Genomic DNA, 13,458 nt, shown 5'->3' with positions numbered 1-13,458 from the left:
ACATGCATGACTGTAACATACCAGAGTCGCAATGTTTCATGATTTTTTAGCCTGCTTCGCCTCCGATTGGTTGTGCAATGACATATGATTTACTGACGTTTTGCACTAGATCCTGTCTTTAGTTTTAACCATAACATTTTGCATGAGACATAATGATTGAAAATGTAAAAAATTAAAACTTTTTTTTATTTGGTAACAATATGCTTGAACAGTGTGGATTGTCATGCAATTATTCCTAATCTTTGATAACCAAACGTTGACGTGGTGACATTAGGAGAGTGTTGTGAGAACCCACATTCAACAGTGCTCATGTTTTGTGGCCTTTTCCTTCTCTCACCCGCAGTTATGAGAGGAGATAGATAACACTTGATATAAACTGAGTGTTACAGCGGGTATACAATGAGGTGAAGATTTCCTCTTTTGTTCTCAACCAAACACCTTTTGGGATTATTTTGACGAATGGCTTTAATTCTGTAGCATTTACTACACCGTGTGTGTGTGTTATTGCTATATTTATTTTCCTCATAAGTTAGTGACAGCATGAAAGCAAATTAAATATATTGCTTGTAAAATATTGCATCAGCCATGATTAATCCATAATATAACAATACAACACCCTGAAAGGGGTCATTCTGCACGTTTACTCTTTTTGATAATACTTTTTGAACTTTTCCTCACCCTACAAATTTTTGAGGGTTTACTTGTAAATAACAGTGTCATTTCTTTACCGCCTTTGATCTTTACTTTGGTAAGTGACCTAAATTCCTCTTCGACCATGAGGTGACAGCTCTGCATTTTTGTGCATTTACAGGTGTATTGGAAGTGCTGTGCCTAAGAGTGATGATGTGCAGTGTGCAGGAATTTATTCGGCTGTGTGTGCCTGCGTGTGTGTGTGTGTGTGTGTGTGTGTGTGTGTGTGTGTGTGTGTGTGTGTGTGTGTCTGTGTGTCTGTGTGTGTGTGTGTGTGTGTGTGTGTGTGCATGTGTGCCTGTGCATGTGTGTGTGTGCGTGTGTGTGTGTATGTGTGTGTGTGTGTATGTGCATGTGTAGGATTGCTCATAAACATTGTCATCACAGTTGCCGCTTGCATGCCTCCTGACATGGCGGTGTCATCTGAGACACGAGGGACTGCACACAACCTGCATTTTTAGAAAAGAGTGTTTTTCTGTTTGTGTGTGTGTGTGTGTGTGTGTGTGTGTGTGTGTGTGTGTGTGTGTGTGTGTGTGTGTGTGTGTCTGTGTCTGTGTGTGTGTGTGTGTCTGTGTCTGTGTGTTTGTGCCAGAGAGAGCACTCCTCTCGTCTGTCTGAAACCTGAGGAGACGGATGGGAGCAGAGCGAACAAAAGCCTGTTTAATTTTCTTTCTTTTTTTCTGTGTTTTCTTTGGTAGTTCCTTCATATTTTCAGCGCCCTGCAATCACGGCATCTTGTTAGCTTTAGATTCAGGTTAAACTTGTTGCGGGAGACGACAACTCCCTCCTTCCACCACCCCCCCACACATGGCCCCCCCTTTTCTGTATCTTGCACCCTCCTCCTCCTCACATCTTCTCCAGTCTTCCATCCACACTTCTGCCTTGCTTTGCGTTTACAAGCTGCATATGTCTCGAAGGCATGACTGTCTCTCCTTGCCTCTATTCATTCTGTTCTTCCCTTTCCTCCTTATCCCCCTCCCTCCCCCCTTTTCCGGACTGGCAGGTGAATTCAAGAGAGACTGAAGTGATACAATAGCAGGTGCACGTCCGCCGGATGTGACTCAAAAAGACAGTTAGATGCATAACCCAGCTAATGACCACCAGTTTAATTTAAGCTGTTTACCTCTGCATACAAAGATCCCATTTACATTTAGATGACTTCGCTTTATGTTACAGCACCCATATCGTTCAGTATAGTGTTAGACTAATAAATGCAGGGTGCACTGTTGCCGTCCGAGTCCCAAAAAGTTTTAGAGATTGTAATTGAAATTTAGAACGTGTATTTTGATTTGATTTTAGACTCGAAACTGGTGAACTTTTCACAGCATACCCGGGTTCGAATCCCTCCAGGGCCGTTCTTTGCATGTCATTCCCCTCTCTGCCCCATTTCATCTCTGTCTCTCCAGATCTGTCTTAATAAAAGCAAGGGGCAACAAACAAAAAAAGGTGAACTTTTGACCTAAGAAGGAAGTTTCTTTAATAAAACCCAGATGGGATTAAAAGATATAGACAAGCAGGTAGTTTATGACACCGCCACACGGATTCATTTGTCTCCATGGTAACAGACTTGTGGACACAGAGGTCACAGGGATTGTGCACCAATACGTCAATCTTCCTCGTTAGCCCGTGTGTGCGCGTTTGGGACGCACCCTGCTGCTAGCTGCCCGTGAGCAGGGCACGCTGTGTGATTGTTCCAGACGACTGAGGAGAAAAGGAGTGCGTGGTTCCTCTAAAGCCTGGACGAGCTGCGACATGTAGACTGAAACTGGGCGCGAGACGAAAGAAAGGAAAAGGGAGGGAGATAGAGAGAAATAGATTATGGGGAAGTATCACAGGTGAACGTGGAAATTTTTCTTTTCTGCTCTTCCCTGTAGTTGTCAGAGAAGAAGTGCGCTATAGGGTAAAAGTCAATGTAGGAGGAATCAGACAGTTGCAGTGAAAGTGATTTTTTTTTCTTCTTTTTTGAAGTAATTGAATACATAGGAGAATTATAGAGGAACTATGTAAGCCGTATATATATGACAAGTTGATATTAACACTCATATATTTCGTTAGGGTAAATTACAGACTTAACATATGCAAATAACAAAAGGACGGATAAACAATAATGAAAAATAAAGGAAGAAGGTGCAGGATGAAAGATGGGAATGATGCCAGGACTGTTGCAGCATTTATATAAAGGGGGGATGTGTGTGTATACAAGGAGGGCATGCCTGCAACCAAAAAAAAACTGAGTTTCTGTCTGAGGGTGAGATGGTCTGAACATGTTCCCTGCTTCATTGGGTGATGATGAGGTAACAGGCCCTGGAAAGCTCTCCTCCTCCACTATCCCACGGGAATATCAGCACTCATCCATAGAGTAAGAGGGACGAAGAGAGGGATGATGGGTGGGTGAGGAAAAGAAGGAGGGGGAGGTGGGAAAGAGAGGGGTGATGGAAGGGTGGTAAGGATAGAGAAAGAGAGAGAGAGAGAGATGTTTATCGTATAGGGAAAGGAAAGGATGTGTGGAGATGCATTTCCTGCTCTGTTTAAAACTGCTCACTCGCCTGACTGAGCGTCATTTCCCAGAAAAATATTCCCACTGCTGCTGCCCTCATCTTCTATCAGTTTACACTTGACTGTGACCCGTGAGTGAACAGTCTGTGTGTGTGTGTGTGTGTGTGTGTGTGTGTGTGTGTGTGTGTGTGTGTGTGTGTGTGTGTGTGTGTGTGTGTGTGTGTGTGTGTGTGTGTGTGTGTGTGTGTGTGTGTGTGTGTGTGTGTGTGTGTGTGTGTGTGTGTGTGCGTGTGTGCGTGTGTACAATGATACTATATGCTGCTGACATGTAACAGTTTGCATTGACAGACACAAGTACAGGCAACACACCCAATCTACCAGGCTGCCTACATTTGACTCATGCAAAACAACTGAAACACAAGGGAACATTTCGTCTTTTTAATTACAACCCTGTCTCATTCTGTCCAAAATAAAGAGCAGATTGTTTGCGACGCCATTATATTGTGGAGAATATGATCCGCACTGTATCTGCTGTGAACCCGCGCCGCCAGCGTGTAGTATTACCGACATGCGGGGAAGTTTCACAAAATACCAGACTCTAATTTTTCTCCAGGGCGCAGAGGGCCTAAGGCTACTGGGACAGAGTTTGCTCACTTAACACTTGATAATAATTTGCATTAACATTCTTAAAGGTGCACTATGCAGTTTCAGGGGAGGGGGATTTGTTTACATTTGCAGAGCCTGCAGTTAGTTTTTCAAAAACAATTTTTTTCTACATGTCATTTTTTTTGTATTGAACAATTGTCCGATCATAAATGAAAACAAAATGATTTTGAGGAACCTGGAACCAAACACAAGTCTAGAATACAGTTAGTTTGTAAACCAAGTTTGTGGGCCCTGCTGCTGTAAACAACAACAGTGAAACAGTAACTTTTCAGGAAGCTTTCTAACTTCAAACAGTGTTCCAGGGATCACATTTTCCTGTGAGTTAAGTTAGATTATTCAGTAATGAGAATATACCTTAGAGAATTCTTCACTTCTCTGACAGACTAAACGTAACATTGTGCACCTTTAATGAAGCCTCTCAGGCCGAAATACCTATCCACTAATGCTGTAATGACTTTTGATCTGACATGGATACAGCTGAAACAAGCTTGAGCAGTGTAAGAGATTTTTTGATTACATGATTTTTTATGGTACCCATTTTTGTATAAACCAGTTGCTTTAAGCTTTAAGTTTTGGCCGATTAATTATGCTTCATTGTGACTATTCTCCAAGGAAGGGTCTAAGGTGTCTTCAGACAGATAGCAAAGTGAATGTTCACCTTACCCTCTCGTCTCCAAATTGTGTCAAAAGTTTGAACATGCTTACAAATACATAGCCTAATCCAGTGCACCATCTATGTAATGCTTTAGGGAATGGTCATCCGCAGTACACTTAGTGATGTTTCTAAATTCAGTTAAAAGATAAGATCCATAGTCCTAAATATAAATCTATATCCAGCAATTTAGCATTGCATGAAGACGAACAAAAGAGGAAAACAGCTAAACTGTCTCAATCAGGTGATCAATCACTGTGAAGGTGACAAATTCCAGCATGTAACATAGCAGTACCTCTAAAGTTTGCCAATGTCTAACATTTTAGATGTTGTTTGTTTAATTGGTATCAAAATAGAAAATAAAACAGACAGGTTGGTTGGTCCACACATGATTTTCTGTAAAACTACGCTTTAAATGATTGTTTTAAGAAATTCATAATATTTTATAATTTGGAAATGAATGAGCTGGTGGGTTTAGTTACCCTTGGGCCAAGTCAGGCTGTTTCCCCTTAATGGGGTCTTACTGCTAATGTAAGCGAACTGGCGGCTGGCTATAGCTTCCTATTTTATGTACAGGCATGACAGTGGTATCAAACTTATCATCTAACTCTAAGAAAGCAGTAAAGATTTTTTTCCTAAATCTCCCTGTCACTACGCATTGCCGTATCCTTCCTTGGCGCATGCTCTGCTGCGACATCACTCACCGTACCTCGCGTAATGTGAAGTCAAAAAGAATTTCCCCTTGGGGACAATAAAGTCTAACGCGCCCCACACACATCCTGCGTCTACCTCTGGAGCGCGTCGCCTTACCTTACTGCTGCGTCTCTCGGACTTTTCTCGGACACACATGCAACGTCTCAGCAGCTGCTTCTAAAAGCCCTATCTTTCTACATAGAGTTTTCATCGATAATTCCCATCAAAAATGAAGTTCTTTCATGTCATCTATGATGCATATGATTTATATTGAGTCTGGACAGTAATCCGTGCGCCCCATTGCCATTTTTTTTCTTTTTTTTTGCCATATGTTCGCTTGTTGGAAGTTTTATTTTGAAGGGGACACACCAGGAAATGGTGAAACTACAGCGAAAGCTGCCAGTATGAAGTCAATATGACTCTCAGCAGAGTATTTCAAAAATCACTTTACTGATTTATACGGGAGAGAGAGAGGGGGGTGTGGTCGGGGAAGAAGAAGGCCGTAGACACAGAGAGAGCAACGGAAAACTGTTGCGCTCATCATGATCTTTTTTATTTCTTCACTATATTGGATCTCTATATGTGTCATTTATCCAAAAATGAAATGCCAGAACTAATTGAAAATTAGGTTTTAAATCCCTCGGATTTTGATTGCACAATTAAATCGTGAAATAAAGGGATTATTCGCGTATACGACTGAGGGATGTTTTATTTTGAAATAAACACACCGGGTAAACGTGTAACTAGAGTGAATGCTGCTGGTATGACTGTCAGCAGAGTATTTCTCTATCAGTTAAAGCACAGAGACGCGAGAGAGACGCGCTGCTCTCAGAAAAAAAATAGGCGAGCCTCCTGAGGTGAAGGGGAGCGTCGCTGCAGACGTGCCTCCGACGCGCCTCCGACGCGCCTCAGCAGTGCGTCTGAGGTTGGATGTGTGCTCGCTCTACGTTGATTTCACGGTCTGTGTGTGGGGGGGCCGTTACGGCCCCCACACACATCCTACCTCTACTGCGCGTCTACCTCGCGTCTGCGTCTGACTTTTTGTCACAGACCGTGAAATCAACGTAGAGCGAGCACACATCCAACCTCAGACGCACTGCTGAGGCGCGTCGGAGGCACGTCTGCAGCGACGCTCCCCTTCACCTCAGGAGGCTCGCCTATTTTTTTTCTGAGAGCAGCGCGTCTCTCTCGCGTCTCTGTGCTTTAACTGATAGAGAAATACTCTGCTGACAGTCATACCAGCAGCATTCACTCTAGTTACACGTTTACCCGGTGTGTTTATTTCAAAATAAAACATCCCTCAGTTGTATACGCGAATAATCCCTTTATTTCACGATTTAATTGTGCAATCAAAATCCGAGGGATTTAAAACCTAATTTTCAATTAGTTCTGGCATTTCATTTTTGGATAAATGACACATATATAGATCCAATATAGTGAAGAAATAAAAAAGATCATGATGAGCGCAACAGTTTTCCGTTGCTCTATCTGTGTCTACGGCCTTCTTCTTCCCCGACCACACCCCCCTCTCTCTCTCCCGTATAAATCAGTAAAGTGATTTTTGAAATACTCTGCTGAGAGTCATATTGACTTCATACTGGCAGCTTTCGCTGTAGTTTCACCATTTCCTGGTGTGTCCCCTTCAAAATAAAACTTCCAACAAGCGAAAATATGGCAAAAAAAAAAGAAAAAAAAAGGCAATGGGGCGCACGGATTACTGTCCAGACTCAATATAAATCATATGCATCATAGATGACATGAAATAACTTCATTTTTAATGGGAATTATCTATGAAAACTCTATGTAGAAAGATAGGGCTTTTAGAAGCAGCGCTGCAGCAGCAGCTGCTGAGACGTTGCATGTGTGTCCGAGAAAAGTCCGAGAGAGGCAGCAGTAAGGTAACGCGACGCGCTCCAGAGGTAGACGCAGGATGTGTGTGGGGCGCGTAAGTCTATGTCTTGCGAAACCATTGGCAAAGCATATTTATTTTGAAGATTGCTGAGCTCCCCTATATTTAGTTCAACTAACAAACTGCACAACAGTAGATTTTTGACTTTACTAATGTTAATTATCTTCTGTAAAGCATTCTTGTAATTCTCCATAAGACCAGGTCTGAGTGCAATCATGCACATTTCTTTATAGTTGTTAGTGGCAGCAGATAAGAGTGCCCTGCAGAAGCTAACTGTGAAGTGAAGATGTGGCCTACCTCTGGTCAGTGGCCTGAGGGGTCCAGAATGAAACCTGATATGGAGATGAGCCCAATACCTGTTCTCTGTTTGGGTGGGGCCACAACCACTTGCTTAAACACAATTTTGGGACAGACAAGATTATCACTTGTCTGTATCTCCCGCTCATTGTTTGTGTCTATTTCTGTGCATGTGTGTATGTGTGCAAATTTTTCTGATTATACATAGGAGGAAGAGGGAAAGTTTGCATTACATGCCTAATTTTTTTGTGCCTACGGCATGCATGTCATTCCACAGTTGTTGTTATCTCGCTGTCTCTTTCAGTTGTGTTCATACCAATCCTCACAAAAAAACAAAAGCAGAGTCTGAGAAAGAAACAAAAGAGGAATGACTCTTTACAAACATAACTGAGACCTAAAATACCACTATCTTAAACAAACGGTTCTTCTCTGTGTTCTTGGATTGGGCCTACATGACAAACTTAATGGGAAAAAACACTTGTTTGAAAGGTCACAAGTTATAGAGAATGAAAGAAAGCACATAGCCTCTGAAATGTTCACTGAGAATGTTTCTGTGTTCTAAGAGGAAATCTTTGACTTTGTTAATGTGCAATTTTTATCAAAATTCAATGTGAGTCACTCTTCACAGCATGTTGAACTTCACAGCATCCTGGGTGAGAATTCAAATAATCTCTCTGAAACTAAAATGTTCCCCATTGATCACAAAGATCAAAAGCATCGCAGGCATCGTAAATCATAATGCATCTTAGCGAGGTCTGCAAACTAAGAAAAAAACTTTGGGTCAGGGTTTTATTGGGTTTAGGTTACGCAAACCTTAGTTTACTAATTTACTTCATACATATATTATATTAGAGTTAATCCTTAAATTATCAGTAAGAGAAAAATATATTGTAGAGCCAAAACACCCTTAACACCACTTTTTACAAACGACAAATATAGTAATTGTTTTTCCTTTAAATTGCTGTCCCCTATGCTACTTTGCCCCGAGCATAGTTTGAAGAAATGCATTCGTGTTGTGCAATGCAACCAATCGTATTCTCCTATGTAGCTTCCCCTTGCCCCAGGTGTGTAGTGTCCTAACCTCCTACAGGGAAATACCAACATGTTGAAACCTTTAAGTGTCTCTCTGAAATTCTTCTTGTCAGCTCCCCCATGTCATCTCCAGTCCTTTCCTCTCCCAACACCTCAATATTACCATTTCTTCTTCCTCCTCTTCCTCCTCCAGACCCCCCTGTCACCTCCTCTGCTGTCCCGATCCCTCACTCGGGGCAATGTGGAGTTTCTGGGAGTGGCTGCTGCTGCCGGCTGGTGGGTGCAATATAATTAAGGGAGTGGGTGCCGATAAGTTAAGGGTTGGGAGGGTTAGAGAGTTTTTTTTCCAGACTCCTGGAGCCTCTCTCTAGTCCAAGCCAAACAAAGTGACAGCAGAGGATTCTGGTTAAGAGGTCTCGCCATTCACTGCAGTATCCCAGCTCTGAGTGGGGGGTCACAGCACCTGGCAGAGGTCAACCAATCATGCAAACACACACACACACAACGGCAGGTAGACTAGGAAGCACACAGAGCTCTGAAGGATGATGCAGTGTTCTTAAAACAGGGTGCTGAATTTAGTATAACACACACGTGCATGCACACAACAAGACTCAAGCCTATCATGCTTAAAGACCTATCTGCGTGGACACTAGGCCTTGTATCAGTACTCAAATTGATACCAAGTAGCATCATTACAATGACAAATAAAGGATTAAAGTTGTTTAACACCAGAAAGTATTTAGACCATTGCTTCAGTAAAAGTACCAACCCAACAGTTTTTACAAGCAAATGTATCAATCAGCAGAATGTATGTATGGCACCTTTTTTTTTAAGATAATTTTTTGACATTTTCAAGCTTATTTCAGAAGAAGAAAAAACAATTTAATTTGCATTGAAACCTGGTTGGACTATTTTAACTGGGCTGGCAGATTTTAAGACTTTTTGCCCAACATTGTTTTTATTGATTTGAACAACTTCACACATACACATCAGCGCATGACAATGCATGCAAAGCAAATAATCTGCAAAATAAACCAGTAACTACAATCGCCAGATAAAAGAAGTGCAATATGGAACTCTGAAACATAGTGGAGTAAAGGTATAATTTAGCAAAACATAGAAATACTCAAATAAAGTAGGGGAGAACGGGGTAAGTAGGCACACTTTTTACTCTAGTGAGAATTGCTTATCACCTAAACATCTTTCAATAGTCATTCCTATATTAAATTGAAGCTTAAGGTGTTGGCTTGAAATGTGTACCCCTCACTTTTTCTATCGTATTGTAATAAAGAAGAAATTAATCATCAAAGACACCCTTACACATTGTGACAACCAACCCCATCAAGGGGTCGGTTGTCAAACACTATGGGGTTGTTTGTCACAATGTAATCTTAATGGGAATAATCTTATAAAGAAGGCAAGAAAGTAGAACTAAATTTGAAAGTTTAATTGCATTGTCAAGTTGACAAATAGGCCTACATAACGTTCTGTAGCCTTGGCAGCTGGTCTAGTTTGGGATGCACTGGGTTGTTTTGATTTTGTTGCCCTTTTTTCTTTTGCTTGCTAGCTGCCTTTTCCTGCTCTATTCTTTCCTTCTCTGGGGTGTCAGTGAGGATACAGCTTGACAATTTCTTTCGTTATTGGGTTCCTTTTCTGGCTGCAGCCTTGAGATAATATGTGACAACCAACCCCCCAAAAAAATTGACGACCAATCCCAACTTGAATTTCTTGCTAGCATCAAGGCCAACAACCATCTGACAAATTAGCTTGCTAACCACAATCTAAACTATAGTTTACCCTTCACACTTTGTATGGGTTACAAGTGTTTTGTTATAAACCCATTGTGTAAAAGCCTAGAAGAAAAATACTGAGGAGCTAAATATTTTCAATTTAACATGAAAAACACAAACAGTCGTCTCTCCTCAAATTCAGCAGTCTAACTCCAAGGAAGACTATGTAGGTGACCTCTGATCCCAATTCTGGATATTTACATACCAAAATTTCACAGACAGCGTCTTCTGGTTCCGAGATATAACGATTGTGACAACCAACCCGTGTGACAAATTACCCCGTTCTCCCCTACATTTTTAGTTGATAGTAGTACTAGAAGTTACTGATGCTGGGAGACATTTTGTAATCTAACAGGTGCACCACATGGTTTCCAAGTGCTGGGGAGCAGACCGAGAGTCACACGCCCCGGGCTTCTTATATCTCTGTCAACCCTCAGCACACATTCCTTCATGACAAACCAAGCAGATATAGAAAGATATAGAAAGGGAGCGAGATGAATAGATATGTACGCTGTGGTGTAGAAGTTATGAGAAGGATCAGCCACAGGGCAAAATCATTTGTCTCTTTTCTCATTTGTTTCGTCCCCTTGCATGATTTTTAGGTCCTTGGGTTTAAGTTGCGGTGAAGATGTTCTTCAGTGGGGTGAGACGTAGTGGTCACCCATGTCTTGAGGGGAAAGGAGGAGCAGGAAAAGCAAGTGAAAGGAGGAGTGAGTCTGGCTGGGGCAGGAAAAAGGAGAGATAGATGGAGGAGAAAGGCGATGATAGAGCCCCTTCTCAGCAGCAGTGGTGCATGGAGCCAGCGCTGATGTCTGTTTGTATGCCACCATGCATGGCCGCATGCTCACATGCACACGCACACAAACAGTCACACACAACAGACCAAAGCGACAGTCCCAGTTCCTTATGCTCCATGGGTCAGTTTCAAGGCATTTCAAAAGGCACTCGTTTGAACATCTATAGTGACGTCCATCCATCTTGCGTTTCTTCCCCCCATCATTCCCACTCTTGTCGGTTGTGGCCGGAGGTCTGTGTGGGGGTGTTGACAGTTTTTACGCAATCAGACATGAAAGTTTAACACTAAAGAGAAGATTTTGAAGATAGGGTTTGATGAAACTCAAGCTGTGGTTACGGCTTGTGGAAAAGTAGTCACATTTTCTTTTCTTCAAGTGTTCATTACATGACCTTTTATTCACCGCTTGCGAACTCGCTTTTCTCATATCCCTGCAGAGATAGTGGGATTGCTTAAAGAAGTCATAGAGTTCATAATACAGGAAACCATTTCCTCTTATTTTAGGTGTGGGTCTGTGTTATGCATGCTCTGAGTCACCAACTTTACTGGGTTTTAACTTCCTAGTATTTTCCTGTAAATAACTGTGATTTAGTTATAAAGGTCTAAATATCTAGATAACCTTCAGTGGAATGACTTTGTAATTTAAACCCGAGTAAATGTTAGTGTAATATTAATTGAAATTAAATTGTCCCATTACACGATTAAATTGATCTTTTCAAAGTTTGTAATGTTTTGTGTGAACATAATACAACCGAAATGTAAAACTTCATAACAGTAAAAAAAAAAAAAGTGTTAGCAGTCGTTGCTAATATACTTCATTGAATATTATATGAGTAGGTTTTTTTATTTTAAAAAAAATAAAGTTTTTTAGTTGAAGTGTCAACTTCTTTCTCCACCCAAGGTGTTTCTGAGGATGTATGTCCAGGGAGATAAACAGACAGACAGACAGAGGGAGAGAGAGAGAGAGAGAGAGAGAGAGAGAGAGAGAGAGAGAGAGAGAGAGAGAGAGAGAGAGAGTACATTAATTTGACATTTCGATGTGTTCATTGTTAGGAGCACTAATGAGGGACAGATAGAGAAAACCTTAGAAAGGCCAGGGTGAGAGTGAAAGAAACCACAGTTCACATCCTCAATGAGCTGATTAAAAGTTACATCTCACTGGGAGCTCCGGTGGCGTAGTGGGTAGAGCATGTACCATATTGGCTCCGGCCTTCGTTGCAGTGGTCGCGGTTTCAAATCCGACCCGAGGACCTTTACTGCAGGTCATCCCCCCTCTCTGTCTCTGTCTCCCAATTTCGACTCTGTACTATCTAATGAAGCTTGAAAATGCCAAAAAATAATCTTTAAAAAAAAAAAGTTACATCTCACACAACATCCATCCACTTCTCTTCTCCCTCTTTTAGGCTCCTACTGCTAACATATTATGTCTGTATTAGATGTATCAGCTGAAAAGGGGCATGAAAACAAATAGATTTTTATATCAAGCCGTGTTCATAAAGTGCAGAAAACATGGATTGAAGCTTTACCGGGAGCTACTTTATTTAGTTTTATTGTGTAGATGTTCTTTCAGTCCATATACCGTATATGAAGGTGTGCTATACAACATCTTCCTTCTTTCTCTTTCTCTTTTGACTTGCTGCCAGTTTGCCCTTGGGGATCTGAGTCTGTGTTGCCACGCCAGATGCCCTCAGGTGTCAGCCGCAAGAGGTGCTCACCCACACACACGCGCACACACAAATCAACTGATGAACAGAAACATACAATTATACACATTACTGTGTGTGTGTGTGTGTGTGTGTGTGTGTGTGTGTGTGTGTGTGTGTGTGTGTGTGTGTGTGTGTGTGCGTGCGTGTGCATGTTTGTAAATGTGCAACAGTGTGTGGGTGGAAGATTTTATCTCTGAATGACACGAAGACCTTAAGAGGCTCACTGCTTTAGGATTCCAGCTCGAGTTGTGTGATCTTTGGCTTTACGTTCTGGGAAGTATGCGTGTGTGTTTGTGTTACCATGAGGTCAATGTGAAAGTGAAAATGTCATCTTGTGTCAATGCATTTGCACAGTATTAAGTCTCAGAGTTATGTAATTTAGTTGGTGATGCAAACAGTCAATATCTATGTTATTATCATTATTATTATTGTCATATTGTACTGTACTTTTGCACATTAGTTTGAAGGCTATTGCTACTTTACAAATCAATTACATCAAATATATAGTTTTATGGAATCTTGTTTATTTTATAGAGTTGTTAAAATAGCTCCAGTTGGATTAATTGCAACATTAAATTGCTACTCACTGTGATAATAATACAATAATGTATAGATGATCATTATTAACCTCTGATATAAAACTTCAACTTCAAATTAGGGTAATGTTTTGTGTTCTAGGGAAAAAGTACACTTTTCTTTTTATTACAACGTCATTATTGTCTTAACACTTTCAA

This window comes from Ammodytes marinus (genome assembly GCF_949987685.1).
Source record: "Ammodytes marinus genome assembly, chromosome: 15".
NCBI lineage: Eukaryota > Metazoa > Chordata > Actinopteri > Uranoscopiformes > Ammodytidae > Ammodytes > Ammodytes marinus.
Note: the sequence above shows the minus strand (reverse complement) of the source record.